We start from the raw sequence: 21,686 nt of genomic DNA on the forward strand, positions 1-21,686 counted from the left end.
GGGGTGTGCAGAGGTGGCTGCAGGGAGTGTGCGAGTATTACTCCTGTGACACGCTCGTCTCGACAATACATTCCTGAAAAGTTATGTTCCTCTGAATGAAGCTGTGGAAGCATGGGCTAAGCTTTATATCTTAGAAATCCCTAGCTAATCCTTTCCACCAGTTGCTAAAGATTCTGCTTATTGCAGAATGGCGAACACCCAGGTTTCCTCTTTCTCTCCTAGGGAGAAAGTGTGATCACTTTGCAGATAACATTGCCTCCTGCCGGTGAAGAAAACAGTGAATTGCTCTCCCTTTCCTGTCTCGGCTGGAGCTGGCTGTCTTCAGCAAGGAAGCCCGCGGTGTGAGAGTTTTTGAAAAGCTCCTGTCTACGTTTTCTCACCTTGCCAGGCTGTCTTTGTGCAAGTGTATTTAGGAGCTAAAAACTTGAACCTGTGAAGGAGCAGGGAGGCATTGCAGGTTGGCACCTGTGGCAAGTCGCAGCTGGAGAATGTGGGGGTTTTCTTCTGTAAGGTGCCTCACCTGCTGTTTCCTAACATTGCTTTCACTTTTCCTGGAGCGCAGGGACAAGAGATGGGACTGGGCCTGGTAAGCTAAGCTTGGAGAGGGACCGACTGCTTTGCTGCATCTAGCGACTGGTTCTGTGTGTCCCAGAGAGTCCTGGGGTCCCCGGAGACAGGAGGGCCAGCAGGTGAAAAGGCCGACTGGGAGCCGGTGCCAAGCTGGAAGGCCGCTGAGAGCAAACAGAGGGAGGAGGGGAAGTGCTCTGTTCTTCAGTGGAGAGACCAGGAGGACAGCAGGTGCACTGCCAACTCCGCCCTGGGCTCAGCCTTTCACACACCTTCCTGGAGACAGACAGACCTGTAGGGTAGTTCTCGCTTTAATAGTGAGTCTATTCCAACTGCTTCTTCCTCCAGCACCTGCACACACAGGTGCCGTGCTGCTGGCTCACCCCGGAAGAGGGAGTGACTTGTATTTTCAGAGATTCTCTGTATTTTCAGAGAAACAAAGTTGTTAAATCCTGGAGTCTGAGGCCAGAGGCACTGCAGAAGGTCCCCCCTGCCAAGAGTACAGGAGGGCAAAACGGGTTTCCTGAGTGTGGCCGAGCTTTCTGAATTTTGATGTGCGTAAAATGCCAGCCCATGGGGAGAAATAAAATTAGCTGTCCCTGGCAGCGTGGGAAGAGGGCGACAGAGCTGGGGGAGTAAGGCTGGGCTCCCTGCTCACCCGCTGGGGCACCTTGCACATGCCGGTGCAGGGGAGCAGCTGCAGGGAGCCCGTCTGGGGTCTTGGCTGCTCTCTGTGTACCGCCCTCCGTGAGGTCAGGCTCTGACTTCCAGTCCTTGACATCACAACACTCAGGACCCGGGTTTCAGGGAGGGTGGGGCGTGAAGTGCATTGTTTTACCGAGTGGATTGCACTTGTTATTTATGTATTTATTTGAAAGGCATACAGGGAGGGAGGGAGATCTGGGCTGGTCCAGCTGTAACCAGGAACCCATAACTCCAGTTGGATTTCCCATACGGGTAACAGGGGCCCAAGGACTTGGGCCATCTTCTGTTGCTTTTCCCAGGTCATTAGCAGAGAACTGGATCAGCACCAGGGTGGCCAGGACCGAAGTGGCACAAATATGGAATGCCACACTGCAGGCAGCAGCTTAACTTGCTGAATGGGTTGCATTTTTATTTACATGGTGCCTCTTGAAGGATTGTTCATTGTTATGCGTTATCACAATGTTATGGATTTATTCCTCTTCAGTGTCTCTCTTCATGTTTTATGCTGTGTTTAGATGTAAAGCCCAGAAAGCGCCCCCTTTTTTTGAGAAAACTGATGCATACTTTGAAACTGTCAGAGAAAATACGGATTTCCTTGGTATGATGGCTCACTTTGCTTAGGATTCGTCCACGGCGTCGTGGATGTATTTAGATTTCTAATCAGCAAAACTTCCAGGACGCTCGACTGGGGGCAGTTTGCAAGCTTCCAGCGTCCTTGCCCACTGCTTCTCACATGCTTGTCCAGCCCGTCCCGCGCCGCACCTGAACGCACCTTCTCCACGACTCCCTCACTTCAGCGACAACAGCCGCCTCCCAGGGGTTGCCGCCTTGTATATGCTGTCATCTCGGTACCCTGCTCCTCGCCTGGCCCAGCTCCCAGTAAATCGACTGGCATGTGTCTGTTTCCTTTGAGCTTGGAATTCCTGAACAGGAAGGGACTAGAACACTCCCCAGACACAGCAGTTCTTGAGCAGCCTCTAACCGTCTGCGTGGTCCTTGCTCAGTGTTGACCCCTGCCCCGGGTTTTCCAGTCTTCTGGCGCTCACCTTCTGGCGGTGAAATGACAGATCTGGTGTTCTGCATGGACCACACACCTGTCTATGACCCTGAACCCCTCTCCGCTGGGGCCGGAGTTCCGAACAGACCCCCGCCAGGGTCCACAGGCAGATGGGCGCACTTGGAGTGCCCACCTGCCTTCAAAGTGCTGCATGCTGTTTGGTTGATGATGGCTGTCTTGATGATTTACATTTTGGGGGAAAAAATCTTGTGTTCTGTTTCATGTCTTCTTTCTCTCATCCTAAATTTTATAGCTGAACAAAGTGCTGAAGCTGTGTCAGAAGTTAATGCTGGAGCAAGTCAGCTTGCTTGGTGGGAGATCAGCTCTGCTGAATGGCAGGTCTGCTCAGGGTGGAGCTTGCCGGGAGAGACTTGTGTGTCTGGGTCGCTTTGCGTCACTCCTGCTTTGTGACTCCTACTCCCTGGAGCCATTCCTCTTCAGAGCACAATTAAACCCTGGGCCGGTCTACATTTCAAGAACAGTGGGAAGACATTGTGCGCGGGAAAGGGAGTTTAACATGCATTATGAAATAAAATTAGGAGGCATTCATGGTTGCGTGTATAATTAGATTCTGTCAACTGTAATTTTTCAGGCTAATTTCTTCCGTGATATGTGTGTGTAAATAATAAGCATATAAATCCTTTTACACATCAAAATATCACATGCATCCTTAATTTTAGTGCAATAAGGAATTTTAAGTAAATTACCTAGAAGTGGGAGTTGCACGACAAGTAGGTTAACTAGATTAGTATCATTATTTTTAAGATTAGTGAAGATAGATACATCCCTTAAAATAAAAAATTCGTGACCAGATGCTGGGGACGCAAAGATCTGACCATGACTTCAAGATTAATGGAGTATGCCTTTTCCAGAAGATTCTGTGGAACATATGTCCCAATGCACTCCAGGCAAGCAAATGAGCTAGGAGCTGTGGGCTGTGGCAGGCTCGCCTTGAGCAGGTGCAGGGAACCACAGAACACAGGAAGTCTCTCTAGCGCGCGCTCGTACCCTGGGGTCTTGCGAGAGGCTGCGGGCAGCGTCCAGAGTGCCCATAACGCAGACGCAGGGAAGCGGGCGGCACACCGTCCCTAGGACTGCCCTCTGCAGCTCTGCAGCTCCCTCAGTGCCTTCAGTGTGTGTTAACCTCTACCTTTCCATCTGTAAGTCTCTCCTTTGGTCTAAGTCTGTGACATCCCCTCCACGGTGGCTTTACCCGCCTCCCCCCAGCCCAGGCAGCCAGCCTCCTACGGCACCCTCGCAATCTGAGCCTCTATCCGCAGTCTCGCTTCTGTCCCTGAGCTCATGGCTTAGCCTGTTTCCTGTGGATCAGTCATTTGTTCCGTTTCATTGCTGAGTACCGTGGATGGCTGTGCCATCATGTGCTTATCCACTCCTCAGATTGGAGACATTTGTGTTTGAAAGTTGGGGTGTTCAGTGAACAGGATGGCCGTGACATCAATGGTTATGTCAATGTAGGCTTTCATTTGCTCTGAGTAAGTACGTCGGATGGCATTGCTATAGCACACATTAAGCCAGGTGAACTGTGAGAAACTTCTAGGGAATGGTGTTGTGGCTTGCGGAGTAAGCCTCCACCTGCAGTGCTGGCATCCCATACGGTTGCCAGTGCAAGTCCCAGCCATTTCACTTCTTATTTGGCTCCCTGCTAATGCACCTGGGAAAGCAGGGGAAGACGGCCCAAGTGCTCGGGACCCTGTACCCACATGGGAGACCTGGAGAAGCTCTGGGCTCCAGCCTTTGGCCTGGTCCAGCCCCATTGGAGGAATGAACCAGAGGATGGAGGATTCTATCTCTTCTTCTCTCTTTGAACTCTGCCTTTCAAGTAAATTTAAAAAAATAAACAGGGCCTGGCGTGGTGGCCTAACGGCTAAAGTCCTCGCCTTAAATGCACCGGGATCCCATATGGGCGCCGGTTCTAATCCCGGCAGTTCCACTTCGCATCCTGCTCCCTGCTTGTGGCCTGGGAAAGTAGTTGGAGATGGCCCAGGGCCTTGGGACCCTGCACCCATGTGGGAGACCTGGAGGAGGTTCCTGGCTCCTGGCTTCGGATCAGCTCGGCACCAGCTGTTGCGGTCACTTGGGGAGTGATTCATTGCATGTAAGATCTTCCTCTCTGTCTCTCTTCCGCTCTATATATCTGACTTTGCAATAAAAGTAAATAAATCTTTAAAATAAATAAATAAAAAGTAAATCCTTTATAAAAAAGAAGCTTCTGGACTCTTGTACAGCAGACAGCTGTCTGCTTTCTGCTTGTTGCTGTCTCTGCACACTTAGCACCTGCTGTCTCGTTTCCCTTTCTTCACTCCGGCCATTCCTGCAGGTGACCAGAAGTGCCCTTTGCAGTTTGCATTTGCAATTTCCTAGTGTGCTTATTTGCTGGTGGCTTGTCCCCAGCGGCAAGTCGGCTTCGATCTCTTGCGTTTTCAAAACCACTGGGTTTTTCATTCTGCATAACAGTACTCTGACAGCAGCCTCCCCGGGTGGCCAGGGGGACCCATGTCCCCGGAAGGATTACAACGCTGGACAATCATGCCTGCTGTAACTTTTCTGTGCCCCTCGTGCTACTGCGTCTTCCTGAACCGAGTCTGCCTTAAGCTGCCGCACAGTAGCCTGCGCGTGGTCAGGGACACCAGCCTGGGTCGTGCTTCCGTTCTGCTGGGTGTGTACAGAAGGGGCTGTTGGAGTGCCCCTCAGGTGCGGCACCCCTCAGGTGCGGCACCCCTCAGGTGCGGCACCCCTCTGCTTCCTGTGCCGTGTGTGAGAAGGCGTCTCATCTGAACCCATTTGGGGAACTGCAGCTTCTTTACCTAAGGGCACGGGATCCCAGCATTATGGTGGGAAAAATGCAAACTCACGTGTCGCAGAGAAGCGGCCATGGGCACCTCGTAGCGAGGCGCTCGTCCTCCCTGCAGAGAGCAGAGCAGTTGTCATCGCTGGTGCTGGCTCACCGGGCTGTGGAGTTGGCGTGTTTTGGCTTTGATCTCTTGCTTCTCGTCGCAGCCTCCGAGTGTGCACTCACCTGCTGGCAATGATGCTTTTGATCAGTCTGCTGTGGTTTCTTTTGTTCAGCCTTTCAAGCGGGCAGCTAAGTTATAACCGAGTCTTTGAGTCAAATTTCAGTGTCATCTTCAGTGGAGGCAAGGTGATGATCTGTAATGGACATGCTGATTCTGTACACAGCTCTCTGAGGGGGTAGAAAGCACACAGGTTGGCTATCTTATTTTACCGTAACCAAAATCCTATTTGTCCTCTTCAAAAACAAATGAAGCTGAAAATGAAATGCCATATATAAATCATAGATGAGTGGCCCCTGGGGAAGCACAGTGCCATTAGAGTGGGCGTTAGAGAAGTACTTCCCTCAGTATTGTGCCTGGTAGATTGTGCCCAAACATGTACAGATGTGTGTCAGGTGGGAAGTCAGAGGTGAAGAGAGAGACTGTTACTCTGGAGCTGTGTGTGGCCTCCCAGTAAGTGAAGACGCATCAGGCAAAATGGGTGACGGGAGAGACCATGAGGAAGTGCTGGCTGGCTCATTTCATATCTTGGAAAAGCCTTGTGGAAAATGGAATTAAGAGACGTGAACTTTTCAAAATGCGAAGATGAGAGATGTTTGGAAAGTTCCTGCAAAATGAATATTACAGAGACAGAAATTCTCCATGGGTTTCAAAATATATTTTGCACCAAAATAAAAGTTTTAGAAACTTATTTGAGAGGCAGAGACACAGAGAAAGCTCCCTTCTGTAGCGCCACTCCCCAGACACCTGCAGTGGCCGGCACGGAGCTGAGGCAGAGCCGGGAGCCTCAGGGGTGTCAGGAGCCCAGTCCCTCTGGCTGTCACTGCTGCCTGCCAGGTCTGTCTGCAGGAAAGTTGGGATTCCACCCAAGCACTGTGATGCGCGATGTGGCCCTCTTGGCCGCTGGGCGTGCCCCTCTAGGCTTCCTTGAGTTCCATCCGTCTCCTGTAGGCCTATGGTCCCAGCTTCGGTGTTAGGGCATCTGCTTATCTGTTCTCCCATGGGAAAATGGGAGAACAGGGCTGGGATGGGGGTGCTGGCTCATCTGTGCATGTGTGTGCTCACCCTGCTCTGATTCCAGCAGCTGCTGTGGCAAATGTCCACCATGGTGGCTGGGGACAGTGCTGTGTCCCACCGAATGCATGGATCAGAGCCCAGGTAGGTGTGGCTCGCCTGGCTGGCTGCTGTGCGGTCCACAGCTCCCATGACTGCATGTCCCTTCAGAGGCTCTGGGATGCATCCCCTCCGACAGTTCCACAGGGTCGGAGGACTGAAGCCGCCCTCCCTGCTGCTGTCCCTGGAGGGCAGTCCCCACGGTTTGCTGGTGGCCTACACCTCCATCATCTCCATGTGAGCAGAGCCCCTGTCCTGCGACCCTCTTTCTCTCTGACCTGCTTCTGTCTCTTCTCCCAGGCCCAGCTGGCTCTCATCTGCTCCTGGGCCCTCCTGACTAATTAGTCTTGCATCCATTTGCCTCAGCAGCAAACCTCAGACCCTCTGCAGAGTCCCAACCCAGCACTACCTGGGGTGCTGGACAGTGCAGTCAGAGGTTGCAAACCTTGAGGGTCCCTGTGAGCCTGCGGCCGACTCTCCCCCACCGTGCATGTAAATAGGAAAGGGCGGACTGCGAGGGTCTCCCGAGGGACTGCCTGCAGAAGTGGAGTTTGTTTCTGTCTTGGAGACAATATGTGCCATGATCGTTCCGTGGTGTTGACATGCTTGCACTTATCGTTAGGAATACTCATTTGCTAAAGTAAGATGATTTTCCGCTCCCTGAAACATTGCATTTCTGGACTTGTAGATGGGAATGCTGTGCCCAGGTAGCTTCAGGAAGGATCATGATGTTCAACAGATGCATGCCCTGGCGATGGCTTTTTTAAAGATTCATTAATTTTTATTGGAAAGGCATATTTACAAGGAGAAAGAGATACAGAGAGAAAGATCTTCCAGCTGCTGGTTCTTGCCCCCAGATGGTTACGATGGCCGAGGCTGGTCCAGGTGAAGCCAGGAGCCAGGGCTTCTCTCAGGTCTCCCACGTGGGTGCAGGGGCCCAAGGTTTTGGGTCATCCTCTGCTGCTCTGCCAAGCCACAAGCAGGAAGTTGGATGGGAAGTGGAGCAGCCGGACATGAACTGGTTCCCATATGGGATGCTGGCACTTTCAGGCTGAGCTTCAGCCGATTTAACTGCTGTGCTGTTTCCAGTAATGGCTTTACCTTGCGTCGCCTAGGAATCCCCTTGTGGCTAGAATCACAAGATGGCATTCAAAAACATGCTTCATGGTGGGCTTAGGGGGTCTGCACTCCATCTTCCACCCACCCCTGCCGACTGAGGCATTATCAGGGCTCCCATGAAGGGAACAATCGTCTTGGTTGTAGCATTTAATGAAGTAACAGCTGAGAAATTGCCTTCACGTGCTTGTCACTCACACATGCGCATGCATGCACACGCTTGCACACAGCCTCACATACATGCACAGGCGCAGGTACACATCCAGCTTTAGTGCTCTGGGAACCTCTAGAGCCGCTGGATGAGGTTCTGGACTGCAGAATTTTTCAGAGAACAATTTGGAAAATGAAAGCGGAGCCAAATTCAACCGTCCATTGTTCTTAACCTGTGACCAAGGTCCCCCAGAGTGTAAGCACTGTCATGCCCACAGTGGCTTCCCACCTCCTGGGTGCGTGCTGTGGCTTCGTGTGGCTGGCGTGAGTGTGAGCGTTGTTACACGGAGAGGAGGCTGAATGTATAAAGACAGCATGTTCTTAGGAAGAGTCACGTCCTTGCTTCTGAGACGGGCTTTGCAGTCCGTCCTTCTCCGAGGAGGGTGCTGCGCCCCTCCCCAGCGTAGGTCCATTCCTGGGGACCACGGGCTCTGCCAGTGCTGGCCTTCGGGCTCTGCTGCTCATGCCAGCTGGAGAGGGAGCCCAGAGCTGCCGGAAGTCAGAAAGTCAGACCTCAGTCTGGCACCCATGCTCCTGTTTGTGTGGAAGGAGGAGTCAGCCATTCCCCTAGCCGCTGTGCTGTTCAGACGCTGGGCATGGAGAGTGAGGCACCTTCTCTTCCTGCACCAAACCGCGGGCCCGATGCTAACTGCTGTGCTAGGTGCTTGGCACAGGTGAAAAGACAGGGCGACTTCTTGCAGGGGCGGGAGTCGAGTGCCTGGAGCAGTACTGCCAAGGGCCTCCCTCCCTCCTTAGCTGGATGTTTGGAATCACAGTCCCCTCCCCATGCCTCAGCGGCCTGCCTCTGTATGCACCTGCAGCACCCACAAGCCCTCTCGTCAGCATGTTCCCATCTGTGTCTGTGTTTCCCACGGGAGCATGGCTGGGGGTGCAGGACGAATGGTGCCACCCTCTGGGTGGTGGGGCTAGGCCTTGTCCCTTAAACTGCCTCCTCCCAGCCCCTCTGCCTGGGCTTCTAAGGAGTCTTATAAACTATTTATTTAAGTGTCGACGACACCTGGACTGGGTCTCGCGCTGGGTGGCAGGAGCTCAGGTGCTTGGGCTGTGGTCCACCGCTTTCCCAGGTGCCTCAGCTGGGGGCCAGGATGGCAGCTGGCACTCCAGTGTGGAATGTGGCATGGCAGGTGGCAGCTTCATCTCTTGGGAGCCCTGTCCCCAAGGCCCGGAGACGTCCCTGTCTTCACCTGCAGGACGCAGCTGGGCCTGAGGAAGGCCTGGCTTCTGTGGCTGGGCCAGCCATGAGGACATCTCGGGCTCTGGGCCTGGTGCGCCTGGCATGCTGTTTCAGGCCAACGCACGTCCCAGGCCGTCCTAAAGGAAGCTGTTGGTAACATAGACCCCTCTGGCCCGAGCTGGCATCTGGATGCTGGGCCCTGCTTCCTGTTCTGTTCCTTGGCAACCCCCGCCCGCTTTTTTGTTTTTTCCAACACAGGGCCTGCTAGGAGCCACTGCAGTGGTCCAAGGAGCGCCCTCAGGGAAGTAGAAGATTCTGGAAGGACTGAGACAACACCTAGGAACCTCAGGGTTTTCGTGCCTGCGAGAGGCTGATTGCTGTGGGTCTGACATGGCCTCATCTGCTGCCAGCCTTTCTCCTCGATGGGCAGGTGGCTGTGGCCTCTGGCACGCACTCAGGGTTTAAACATACTTTGTGGAGAAAAGCTCTCCTGGCTCCGCCAGCTGCAGCTCAGCCCTGCACTTAGCTGTGCACCAGAAGTAGTTTTTATGTCTCACTTGCATTGGAAAGTGACCCATTATTTGTGAGACTCCCCAAGGACTGACGCCCTCTTTTGAATGATGACAGCACAGTTCCCTGACCAAGTTCGTCTCCCGGCTGTCTCTCAGTTGGGCCTGCGTTGGGGGAAGGGGTGCCTTTTTAACAAAACCAGTTTGCGGCAGCGTGTGCAACTGTTTTTCAGAAGCCTGCCGCTCGCAGTTGGCAGTGGGCTTGTCTAGACCCCGAGCCCTCACCTTTCTCTCCAGCCCTGAACCTCAGTGCCCTAGTACAGAAGAGAGAACCCACCCCCAGCTTCCCCTGCCCCCACCTTTGCAGTGTCTCACCAGGCAGTCTGCCCTGTGTTTCTGTGGGGCATGGGGCTGGGCTGTGCCGTGAAAGATCTGAGGTCTGGAGTGGATTCTGACACTGCGTGGGGTACAAGCCCCAGAAGGGCCTGTGCTCGCTCACCCAGTGCTGCGGGCCACCCCTTGTTGGATGCTCTAGTTAGTGGTTAGCTGGGAGTTTCTGACTTCAACGTGGTTTCAGAATGATGAGGCCTGGGTTGCTATTGGAAAGGCATGATTGATGGTTGTTGGTAGCGCGAAGACAGCCTGCCCTAAGCACCGGGGTGGAGGATGGGTGTTGAGGTCTGGGATTGACCGTGAGCATCCCCCGCTTTCTCACACTGTCGGTAGCTCTGTTCTCCTGCAGGCTGCGTTTCTGTAGATGCTTGGACAAAGAGAAGACTTGGCAACTGGGAGGCACTGCTGCCTGTGACCTGGCTACATGATTTTTGTGAATGAGATTAGAGTTGTAATCCTCGCTGTGACAGTGCACCCTTCACAGTGTGCTCCACCACCAAGGGAGGCAGCCCTCCCCTGCGTCGCTGGATTAAGACTCCTGTGCAGCACCCGGAGCAGTTCCCTGGGACTGAAACTGATGAGAGTTGACTCTCTGTTCCATGCCTGCCCAAACAAAACCACGAGTGGAATTGATCCTCAGGGCCCTGGATTCTCCAGTTGCAAGGAGGGTCTGTGGTTGCCCTGGCAGGACACAGCGCTTACATGTGGGGACACATGGGCCCAGGGGTCTTTGTGATCCAGGTAGGCTCAGCATCTCAGCAAGACAGAAGTGGGAGCCCCGCACACGTGTCGTGAGGCTGTGTGTTCTCCGACACAGAAATACTAGGGAAATGGAAGAGCACTACTCACAGGACGTTCTTTCCTTAGATTGTCAATGAACCCAGAAGGACCAGTCTCGGTTTCCATGTATTTTAGAGCAGTCTGCTCAGGTGTAACACTGTTGAAATGGCAGCTGGGTTGAGGCGGGCGTTTGGCACACAGCGAAGACCCCAGTCAGGACACTCACGTGCCGGGTCAGAGGGCATGGGTCGGGTCCCACCTGTCTGTGACGCCCCTTGCACCTGCACGCCTGGCGGCAGCAGGTAAGGCCCTGCCACCCCGTGGGAAAGGCGGCGCTGAGTGCTGGGGTTGGACTCCCAGCTGTTTCAGGCATTGGGGACTTGGGGAGGGTGGGGATGAACCAGACCTTGAAGGAGGATGCTCACTCTTTCTTTACTTGGCAATAAAATATAAAATATTAGAATTAAAAGTGAACAACCCCCAAAAAGGGTCAGGTGAATTTGCTGCCCCGTCAGTCCTGCCACGACTGGGTACGTGGAAAATTCCTCTTGTGTTGCAGACCCAATTTCTTCACCGCAAAGGGAATTGACAAAAATAAAGATGAAAAAATGAGACCATAGGCGTGACTGGGCCGGCGTGGAGTGTGGGTCACTGAAATGTTCAGTGTCCAGTCATGGGCCTTACCAGGCCTGACTCTAATTGAGGTTTAAATCAGTTCATATTTTATTTAGTTCAAACAATTTAAGTATTTTCATTGTATTTGAAGTATAGAGATACAGAAAAAAGAGAGAGCTGTATCTTCCACCTGCTGGTTCATTCCCCAAATGCCCAACACAGCTTGTAGTAAGACTGACTGAAGCCAGAATCCTGGAACGCGGTCTGGGTCTTTAACATGGGGTGCCCAGAACCCGGCGAATGGAGCCATCTCCCCAGTTCTCCAGGGAGCTCTGAGCAGGCAGCTGGAATCCCAGGCAGGGCTGGGCCTCAGATCTAGGCCCTATACCAGGGCAGGGCTGGGCCTCAGGTCTAGGCCCTATACCAGGGCAGGGCTGGGCCTCAGGTCTAGGCCCTGTACCAGGGCTGGGCCTCAGATCTAGGCCCTATACCAGGGCAGGGCTGGACCTCAGATTTAGGCCCTGTACCAGGGCAGGGCTGGGCCTCAGGTCTAGGCCCTATACCAGGGCGCAGGCTGCCTTGAGGGCTGCCTGCACTGCTACCAGCTCAGATGGTTTTTAGATTTGGTCTTTGTTTGAAAGGCAGAGTGCATAGAGTGAGGGATGGTAAGAGAGATTTTCCACTCCCTGGATCACTCTTCAGATGCCCTCAGTGGTTGTGGCTTTGTCAAGTGGAAGCCAAGAGCAAAGTTCCATTCAAGTCTTCCACAGGGGTAGGATGGGCCCAATTACTTGGGCCGTCATCCTTGGCCTTGCAGGCCTATCAGCAGGGAGCTGGGCTGGAAGAGAAGCAAGCCAGGACAGGAGCCAGCACCCTTGTATGGGATGCCAGGATTGCAAGCAATGGCTTAACCCACTGCACATAGCCCCTCAATGTTGAGATTTAAAATTCTCTTTGTGTTACAGGCGAGGAGAGTGTAGACCGTAGCATTAGGGCAGTTGTGATTATTTGGGATTGGTGACTCAGATCACAAGCCAGCATTTCCAGGGTATGATTCCTTGTCCCTCAGGCCTCACGTGTCTCCTGTCTGACTCTGGCACCCTGAAGCCACCAGGCGCTCTGCCTTGGAGTGAAGCAGGCTGCTGTGGTTTCAGATCTTCCTGAAGAACTCCAGAATCCCCCTCCTACTCTCCCCCTCCCCCAGAAAACGTACCCCCTTGGACTGACTCTTGGCCGCTGCGTTTCCAAGCAAAGGCAGTGCACAGATGCCCGGTGTCCTTTCTGTTTGAGTAGCCAGCGCTGCAGCAGGTGCTGTGCCGTGTGCCTCGGCCAGTGGCGCCCCTCGGGCTTGTCTGAGAGCTCTTGCTGTGCTGTATGACTTGAGAATGCTTTCCCATAGTAATGAAAGAGAATCATTCCTTCTACAGAAGAATTCGTCTTGGAATTCTTCATTTGTTTTCAGTCTTTGCTGTAACAAATTCCCATTCTAGAATCAGTATCCAGTACAGGTTGGGTTTCAGAAAATGAGTCCTGTGTGTGTCTTTTTACACAGGGATCTCAAGTTTAATTTCTAGTTATTCCAGAAACAATTAGCCAGATACCCTAATATGTGGCCTTGGCTGACCTTACCCAATGGTGAACAGTTGGGTGCAGGCCACCAGATTGCCATGTTAAGGGGACACATGGAGATAAGTATTCTGTTCCCAGTGCTTGCTGGACTTTGGGGAGGCATCTCTGATACACCAGTGTCCCCAGGAGAATGTTCCATGGGGAACGGCTTTCAGGCTAGTGAGCCCCAAGCTGAGCCGAGCAGGAGCAGTGCCCAGGGGAACAGAGGAGAGCAATGGGTTCTGAAAGGAGAGGCAGGTGGCCCAAGCCCAAGCAGCAATGTCCACCCTGACCAGAGGGTGTCCTCTAGGGTTCTGCCCACATGGTTGCACCCGAATGACCCCCTCCTTCCCCTATCTGAGTTTTCAGGAGAAGCTGGGCATATGAACACTGACATGGCATGCTCTGATTTAGAAATGCAAGCAAGTTAGTTGAGGTACTTTCCTTTAAGATGGTCTACACCAGATCCTGTTCTGGCTCCATTTGGCTTTTTCCCTGTCAAGTGCTAACCCACTGATGCATTCTTGATTATCACTTGGTCTCCAGGTCATCACTTGTGCCCCTGCACTTTGCTCAGGCTATAGCAGTGCAGGCGCCCGTCGAGGCTCGTACTGGCTGGATCTCCAGGCCCAGCCTCCTAGGGCTGGTGGGCACAGGCCCTGGAGCCCATGAGAGCTGGATCACACAGTTCTCTTGGTGGCCCAAGAGCAGGACCACAGCCAGGAATAAAGACACACATTGGTCTCACTGTGTGGGCTAGACTGGCCAAAGGCAGCCACACCAGGCAGAACGTTGGTGCTCACTTACAAAGCTAAAAGTCTTTTAATAACATGCCAAAGGAGAAAATAGGTTAGCATCCCCGGAAATGCAGGTCATTCCAGAGCATGGGGCCGTGGCCAGAAGCCTGACATCAGCTGTCGGAAGTAATGAAAAGGCGGAGAAAGAAAAAGAGCCATGAAGAGCAGGAAGATATTTTAAGCAAAGGAAACTGAAGAAGCTTGCTCCATCTGCTAGCAGTCAGAAGCTGCAGCCCTGCGGCGGCAAGCAGCAGTGAGCAAAAGAGGAAGGAGGTCAGGCTGGGGTGCTGGGCACCAACTTGTCCACGCTGATGGGTTTTTAAAATAAGGTGTCGTTTAAATTGCATAACATCTTTGTTTTAAAAATCGAGACTGTAAGCAAGTCTGTTCTTTGGCCACTCCTAGTTTGAGCCGTGATCTTTGGAGTTGAGGCCACGTCGTACAAAGTGCCTGGCGTGTGCGCCTGATAGAACAGACCCAGGTCAGCAAGCACAAGGCCCTGCCGTCAGGTGTTGCAGCATGGGTGAACACGAGAGACTTGCAAAGGGCCAGACGCTGAGCACACAAAGACACACACTGTGGACTGTGTGTAGCTGAGGTTCCTAGGCAGAGGCCCTTGCCAGGGGCTGGGGAGAGTGGGCCAGTTAGTGTTGTGTGGGCGGCGAGGTGCAGTTTGGGAAAATGAGGAAGTGCCAGGGACGGATGGTGGGCTGGCTGCTCCCGGCCATGCTCAGGGCTGCTCACTCCACAGACTGGGATGGAAGTCTCCATTGTGGGTGCTGACATAGTTCAAATGCTCAGGCTGGGGTGGGTGCTGTGGGGTGCTGTGCAGGCTTGGGAGTGCCTGCACTTGGTGTCAGAGTGCTACTCCATACTCCATACATCCCACCCAGCTCCCTGCCAATGTGCTGTGGAGGCAGTGGGTGGCAGCCCAGGTACTTGGGTCCCCAGTGTCCACAGCAGGAGACCCGGATGGCATTCCTGAGTTTGATCTGGCTTAGCCTCATGTGTGGGCATTTGGGGAGTGGACAAGTCTGTCTCTCTCTCTCTCCCTCTCCCCCCTCAGCGTGTCACTCTGCTCTTCAAATTAATAAATCAATCTTTTCTTAAAAATATAAATAGCTATCGCTCAGAAGCAGTTGGAACATCTCAAAGATGGGCCGCATCTGCTTCATCTTTGCATAAATTTGTTTTCTGAATTTTCGGGAGTGTGTGTTCATCTCTGAAAATTTGGAAAACCTCCTGGTGGCTTCAGCTTCTTCCCTTGGCTGGAACCTGAGACGTGTGTGACTGCCTGCCACCTGCTCGTGGTGACCTCTGTGTTGAGGTGTGAGCTGTCAGTACTTTCTCTCAGCCTGCCCTCCCACTGTCCTGCGGCCATGGGAGGCTTTGAGGGTCCTGGGTTCCTGGGGTCCCTGTGTCTGCCTGCTGGGACTTGCCTACTGTCCCGACAAGGCGGGGAGTAGGCTGCTCAGCTCTCCTGGTGGGCCCCAAGGTCCTCGTTCGAGGAAGCTCAATGAGTTCCCTCCCACAGTGAGACAATGGCACAGTCGCAGTGAGGTCCCACCCACGAAGGCCCCAGGGAGTCCTACCCTGATGCTCGGAGTGGGCCCAGGCTTCCCCGGCTGCTGCTAGGCCTGGCCTCTGCTCTCATCCTGTGTCACAGACGGTGTTGGGGGGCAGGGGGGACTCAGAACAGCAGCGAGACACACTTGGCTCTGCATTTTAGCTCTGGATTCTGGCCCTCTCAGCTTTCCCCTGCTCTGGTGACACATGGGGACAGCCGGGAGTCCTGTCCCTTAGGAGCCACCTGGGCAGGCAGCGCTTTTTCCCCAGCCTCAGCTGAAGTGAGGGACGTGGGCTGGGCTGACATGTCTGTGTTTGGGGAAGGGGTAAAAGGGGAAGTGCGATGAGGTGAAACAAGGCTGGGGATGTGGGCAGCAGAAGCTCTAAGCAGATGGAGCTGCACCTGTCAGCCAGGAGCGGTGCTGGGGTGGACAAGTCACTGCTGCTGGAAGGATCAAAGTGGAGGGGTTTCCTGCTCACAGGGCCCCATGAGGATGTAAGGGCTCAAAGAGCAGAGTTAACTTCAGATGGAGACCGTGCTGCAGTCTGAGCCAGACGTAATGGCAAGCAGTGATTGGTTGGGTGTGTTGGGCCATGCGCAGGTGTGGGATCTACTTAAGGGGTGGGATACAGGTGCGTTTAGCAGGCGAAGACCAGGAAAGGAAGCACTCTAAGGAGGCTGGCTGCGGTGCAGGAAGCCAAGGCAGTGACAGCAGCAAAGGCGCAAGTGAGTGTTTGAAAGCTTGTCTGGTTCCATGTGGCCGACAGGTTGGTGGAGAAACAAGGCTGAGAGCAGGACTGGGGGCAGTGGACTAGTGAGGGGGTGTCACAGGGAGGGGGCAGTGAGCAAGCTGAGATCAGGTGAATCCCAGTGGGGTGAAGAGAGTGAGCAGGTGCCACGGATTGGTGGCAAGCACCATTCTCAGATCTCAGTTGTTCTCCTGGATGTGTGGGGTCAGAGATGTGCCAGAGTACAGGGGAGCACACAGCACTGTCCATCAGAGCAGAGGGAAGGAAGGGCAGGGCAGGATCACCGCACCTCTCCCCTGCATCCCTGAAATGGACCCAGTTTCAGGCATGCGGCTATTGAAGCTTTTGGATGAAGGAGTGATTGAGCCATGGGGATTGGGTGGTCTCTGGTCCCTTTCCCCTTCACTGGGCTGCTTTGAGGGCAGTACCCATAGGAGCGCAGGGGGGTGCCTGGAGGACCTGGCCAGGCTTAGGCTTCCAAGGCTCGCTTATGGAGGGAAGAGGCCTCTGCAGCCAGCCTGGGCTTTAAGTCCCAGGCACTGTCCTGGCAGGCATTGGGGGCCCTGGACCATGGGCACCCATGCTCAGGGAGGTTGAGGCCATACAGCAGGAAGGATGGGAGTGGCGCTTCAAACAAGCTGATGTGGCCACACCAGGTCCTGCCTTTCTTCCCGGGAGCAGAATGGGGCAGTCAGCCGAAGACTCACTGTTCTGGCAGGTCCTGGAGGAAGGGTACTCCTGAGTCCCTTGGGGCAGCCAGAAGCCCACAGGACTCAGACATTTGGGCAGAGCAGGACTCAAGGGGTGGGACCAGAAGCCCTTTGGTTTGGCTGTGAATGATGCGGCTCCTTCCCCAGAAGCCATCACTTGCCTAACCTTGTCTGTAGTATATGACATCACCGTGCCCTCCCTGCTGTCTCTCTCCTCATCCCTGACCCATGAGGAGGGCTGGCAGTCCCTGCTGTTTCTCTCCTGGTCCCAGGTTATAGTCAGAAAGGGGGTCACCAGTCCTTCTTTCAGAATGTTCTGCCATTGACCTAATGTGACACTGTGGGTGTCCTTTGCACACCTAGTGTGACACTGTGGTTTCCCATGCAGACGTGTGTGACACTGTACACTGTGGGTGTCCTGCACTCATCTGTGTGACACTGTAGGTGTCCCCTACACACCTGTGTGATACTGAGGGTGTCCCCTGTAGAACTGGTGTGCTGTGGTGTCTGTTGCAAACCGAATGTGACGCTGCAGGTGTCCCCTACACACCTGTGTCACACTGAGGATTTCCCCTATAGACCTTGTGTGACACTGTACACTGTGGGTGTTCCGTACACATCCCCTGTCTCTCAAGTGAATGCATCCTTTGTCTTTGAATGTTTCAGCAAGATTAAAACCTCTGTGGAAGTTCTTCGAGGCATGTGCTCTCCTGGTGGACTGTTCTGCCCTGGTCCTCAAGCTCTTCCCAGGAAGCCTCCCTTGAATCCTCATCTCCAGCTGTGAGCAGGCAGGCTGAGACGTTGCTCTCCTTCAGGCCCTGCCTCCCCAGGGCTGTGGGGTGGAAGGCTGCCCCGCTTCTGAAGAGCTCAGGCAATCCTTTGCATTTGTGTGCTACCAGTCTGCACTCTTTGCCTGGCCTTGGGAGGAACTTCTGCAGAGCTTGGCGTACACACCTCTGAGTGTTCCCGAACCCTGGGCCCTCTGTGACCACCCCCGGCTGCCAGAGCAGCACTCAGAAGCCATGGTCTTTTGAGGGAAGGACCTGGACTGGCACAACAAGGTATTGGAAAGATCCCTGACTTGTGACATACAGTGGACCAGCGAGAGTGGCATCACCCTAGACCTGTGTGGGGCAATGCTGCGGGTCTGTTGAGTAAACAGAAGGAGCAGGTGCAGGGAGCGAGAGAGCATGGTGGGTGGGGTATGGAGGCTCAGCAGAGCTGGAGGGCCACGTCATGGTAGCTGAAGGAGGTCACATGCCATGCCTATGGGTTGGACTTCATCCTGGAAGGCGGTAGGGCGGGGAGGGGGTCTGAGGATTTTGAGCCCTCTGTAGACCCCTGGGGAGGTGGGACGGGGAGAGATGAGCCTCTATGCACAAGACCAGTGCCGTCTGCTGATCCTGAAGGTTGGTACCACCACAGCCCTTTCTTGCCTTTTCTAACCTGAGCTTTGTGGGGCCAGTACCATGGCATGAAGTGCTGCCTGAAGAGCTGGCATCCATACCGGCACCACAGTTCCAGCTGCTCTTCTACCGATCCAGCTTCCTGGGCATGGCCTGGAAAGAGCAGTGGAGGAAGGTTCACGTCCTGGGACCCCTCTCCCTGTGTGGGAGACCCGGTGGGGGCTCCTGACTTGTACCTGGCCCATCCTTGGCTGTCGCAGCCATCTGGAGAGTGAACCAGCAGATGGAAAATCTCTCTGTGTGTGTTAGCTCCGATCTTCAAAGTAAATAACTAAATCTCTAAAAATAAGTAAGCCTAGCTTTCTTGTCAGGGAAGTTTTATGTTCACAGCAAAGTTGAGCAGGATGCAGGGACTTCCTCTGTACGTCCTTTCCTGATCTGTCCCCACGCCACAGGGTTCCCAGAGACGGGTGAACCTGCTCTGACCTGCTCTTGTCCCCCAGCATCCATCACGTGTCTCAGGGCTCTCGCAGGTTGCACACTCTACGGGTTTCAGCAAGTCCAGGGGCTACACCCACCACTGTAGGCACATGCAGAGCACTTCTGCTGGCCTAAACATCCGCTGAGCTCCTCCCACTACTCCCCTGCAGCCCCAACGTCTGATGCCTTCACTGTTTCCAAAGGCTGCCTTTTCCTGAATGCCGTGGAGTTGGAATCATATGGCACGTGGCCTTACACACACTTGGCTTTCCTCCTTGTCTTTTCATGATCTGTTAGTGCATCCATTCTTAGCACTGTGAAACAGTCCAGTGTCTGGGTGTCCAAGCGTGCTTGCCCTTTTATCTGCTGGAGGGCATCTTGGCTGCTTCCAGGTTCTGAAAGTGCTGAGTGCCGTGCTGGTTACGGCCACCTGCAGAATTTTGCATACACACAAGTTGTTACTTCATTCGGGTGAACACTGAGGAATGTGAATTCCTACTCAGATGGGAACGGCGTGTTTGGTTTCTGTAAGAAGCTGGCACGTTGTCCTCCAGTGTGGCTCTGCCTTTGCATTCGCAGCAGCGGACCTGAGGTTCTGTGGCTGCACATCCTCACTGGCAGTTGGTGATGTCAGTGTTTTGCAGGAGGTGTGCAGTCGTGCCTGCCCATGGTCTTGGATGTCAGATCATGCTGCCCAGCCGTCCTGGGCTCCCTGACCACCTGTTGGGCTCCCTGACCACCTGTGGGTCCTCTTTGTGAGGTATCTCTTCAGAGCTCTGCTGCTGGTTCACCTTCTTGCTGCTGAGTGTTCAGAGTTCCTTGCTAAGGGCAGTTCTTTCTTGGCTCTGTCCTGTCCCAGTCTGGCAAGCTCTGTCTTCCTGTGGTCTTACCGGTGTCATTTACAGAGCAGAGGTTCCTAATGTCAGCGAAGCTCACCTTGTCTGTCTGCAGGGCCCAGTGCAGTGCTTCAGTGGCTAAATCCTCACTTTCCATGTTCTGGGATCCCATATGGACACTGGTCTGGGTCCTGGCTACTCCACTTCCCTTCCAACTCCCTGCTTGTGGCCTGGGAAAGCAGTGGAGGATGGTCCAAAGACTTGGGACCCTGGACCCACATAGAAGACCTGGAAAAAGCTCCTGGCTTCTGCCTTCGGGTTGGCTCAGCTTTGGCTGTTGCGGTCGCTTGGGGAGTGAGCCAGTGGATGGAAGATCTTTTTGTATCTTCTTCTCTTTGTAAGTCCCACATGGGTACGGATTCCCAAGGCTTTGGATCATCCTCCGCTGCGTTCCCAGATCGTAAGCAGGGAGCTGGATGGGAAGCGGAGCAGCCGGGATATGAACATGCAACCATTTGGGATCTCTGTGCTTGCAAGGGGAGAATTAGGCAGTTGAGACATCACATGGGTCCAGGAACCGACGACATCTTGACAATATGAAATCTGTCGAAGTGCGTGGATAGTCTCTGCATTTACCAAGTTCCTGTTTGATTGTCAGAATCTGGTAGTTTCTACAGATATTGTACATATCTTATTCAAATTATACAGATATTTCCTCTGGAAAGCAGAGTTACAGAGGAAAGGAGACAAGGAGAGGGAGAATCTTTTATTTTTCTGGTCCACTTTCTTAAATGGCCACAGTGGCTGGTCGGGGTCAGGCCAGAGCCAGGAGCCCTGTGCTTCTTGCAGGTCTCCCGCGTTGGGTGCAGGGGCCCGACCCCTTGGCCAGCCTCAGCGGCTTGCTCAGGCACGTCAGCAGGGAGCTGGATCGTATTGAACTGGTACTCATATGGGGTGCTGCCATTTCACTCAGGGGCTTAATGAGCTACTCCACAGGGCTGACCCCTGAGTTTTATTTTATTTTTATGATCTATTGATTTATCTTAGGGACAGATCGATGGAGGGATAAGGAGGCAGATAACCACAAACTGCTTGTTCGCTCCTCAACTAGCCAAAACAGCCAGGGCGGATCCAGGCCAGGACAGGAAAGCAGGAATTCTGTCGGGGTTTCCCACGTGAATTACAGGGGCTCCAGCAGTTGGGCCATACTCTGCCACCTTTCCAAACACATCAGTAGGGAGCTGGATACGAAACAGAGCAGCTGGGACTCGAACCTGTACTTTCCAATGGGCTGCTGGTATTGCAAATGACGGCTTAATGTGCTGTGTGCCGATGCCAGCTCCTAGTGTATACATGCCGATTTCTGGTGTATATAGAAAATAATGGGCTTTTGATGTTAGCCTCCTCTGAAGCGTGCATTGGTCTCAGCAGTGTTTTGCCGATTTGGACATCACAATCACGGCACTTGTGAACAAACGCGGCTTTATGTCTTACCTCCTGCTCTGTGTACCTTCTGTTTGTTTTTCTCTTTGAGACTTCCGCAGCCTGATGTTGGAGGGGTGACGAGAGGGGGCTTTCTTGCCCTGTGCCTGATGGGAGTGGAAGAGAATCCCACTTGCTCCCTGCTAGATACAATGTTAGCTGGAGGGTTTCCTGCAGCCCTGATGTATCTGCTTTTTCACCAGAAAATGCTGTGTTTTTTTTTTTTTTCCTTTAGCCTATTGATGTGGTGGGTTGATTCATTGATTTGTGAGTGTTGAGGAGCCTTGCAAATCTGGGATCGAATCCAAGGGTGGATGTGTGTAGTTCTTCTAGACTTGCTCAGTCAGTGGGCTTGCATATTGCTGTAGATGTTACGTCTGTGTTCGAGAGGGGCACTGGTCTGAAGCTGCTTTTTCCAGTGAGCTCTGGTGTCTGGAGGAAGCTGGTTTCATAGAATGCTTGAGGAAGTATGCCCGCTGCTCTGCCCCACGGTACCTTGCAGCTTTGGTTTTAGATTTTGCGCACACATCCCCGAGAACTCAGTCTCCTTTGCTTGTATCTTGTGAAACTATTGAAATAAAATTGACAGTGATCTCCCTGAGTTGTCAAAGGAGACAGTTGCCAAGCACATTGGAAGCATGGGTATGTTGCTGGAAGAAGCCACGTTTAATGTGACACACATTTCAGTCTTTAACACTCTGCATACCTGTTTAGGATACAACTGTGGAGGCAGGGTGGTCTCTTTGGGGTCCTGGGTAG

At 53.4% G+C, this 21,686-nt stretch overlaps 1 protein-coding gene across 3 annotated transcripts in view; it reads left to right on the plus strand.

The window, feature by feature from the left end:
- Nucleotides 1–21,686, plus strand: part of PTPRE (protein tyrosine phosphatase receptor type E) — a 124,055-nt gene that overhangs the window by 11,712 nt on the left and 90,657 nt on the right. The window lies entirely within an intron of this gene.

The sequence above is a fragment of the Ochotona princeps genome, chromosome 13 (genome assembly GCF_030435755.1).
Source record: "Ochotona princeps isolate mOchPri1 chromosome 13, mOchPri1.hap1, whole genome shotgun sequence".
NCBI lineage: Eukaryota > Metazoa > Chordata > Mammalia > Lagomorpha > Ochotonidae > Ochotona > Ochotona princeps.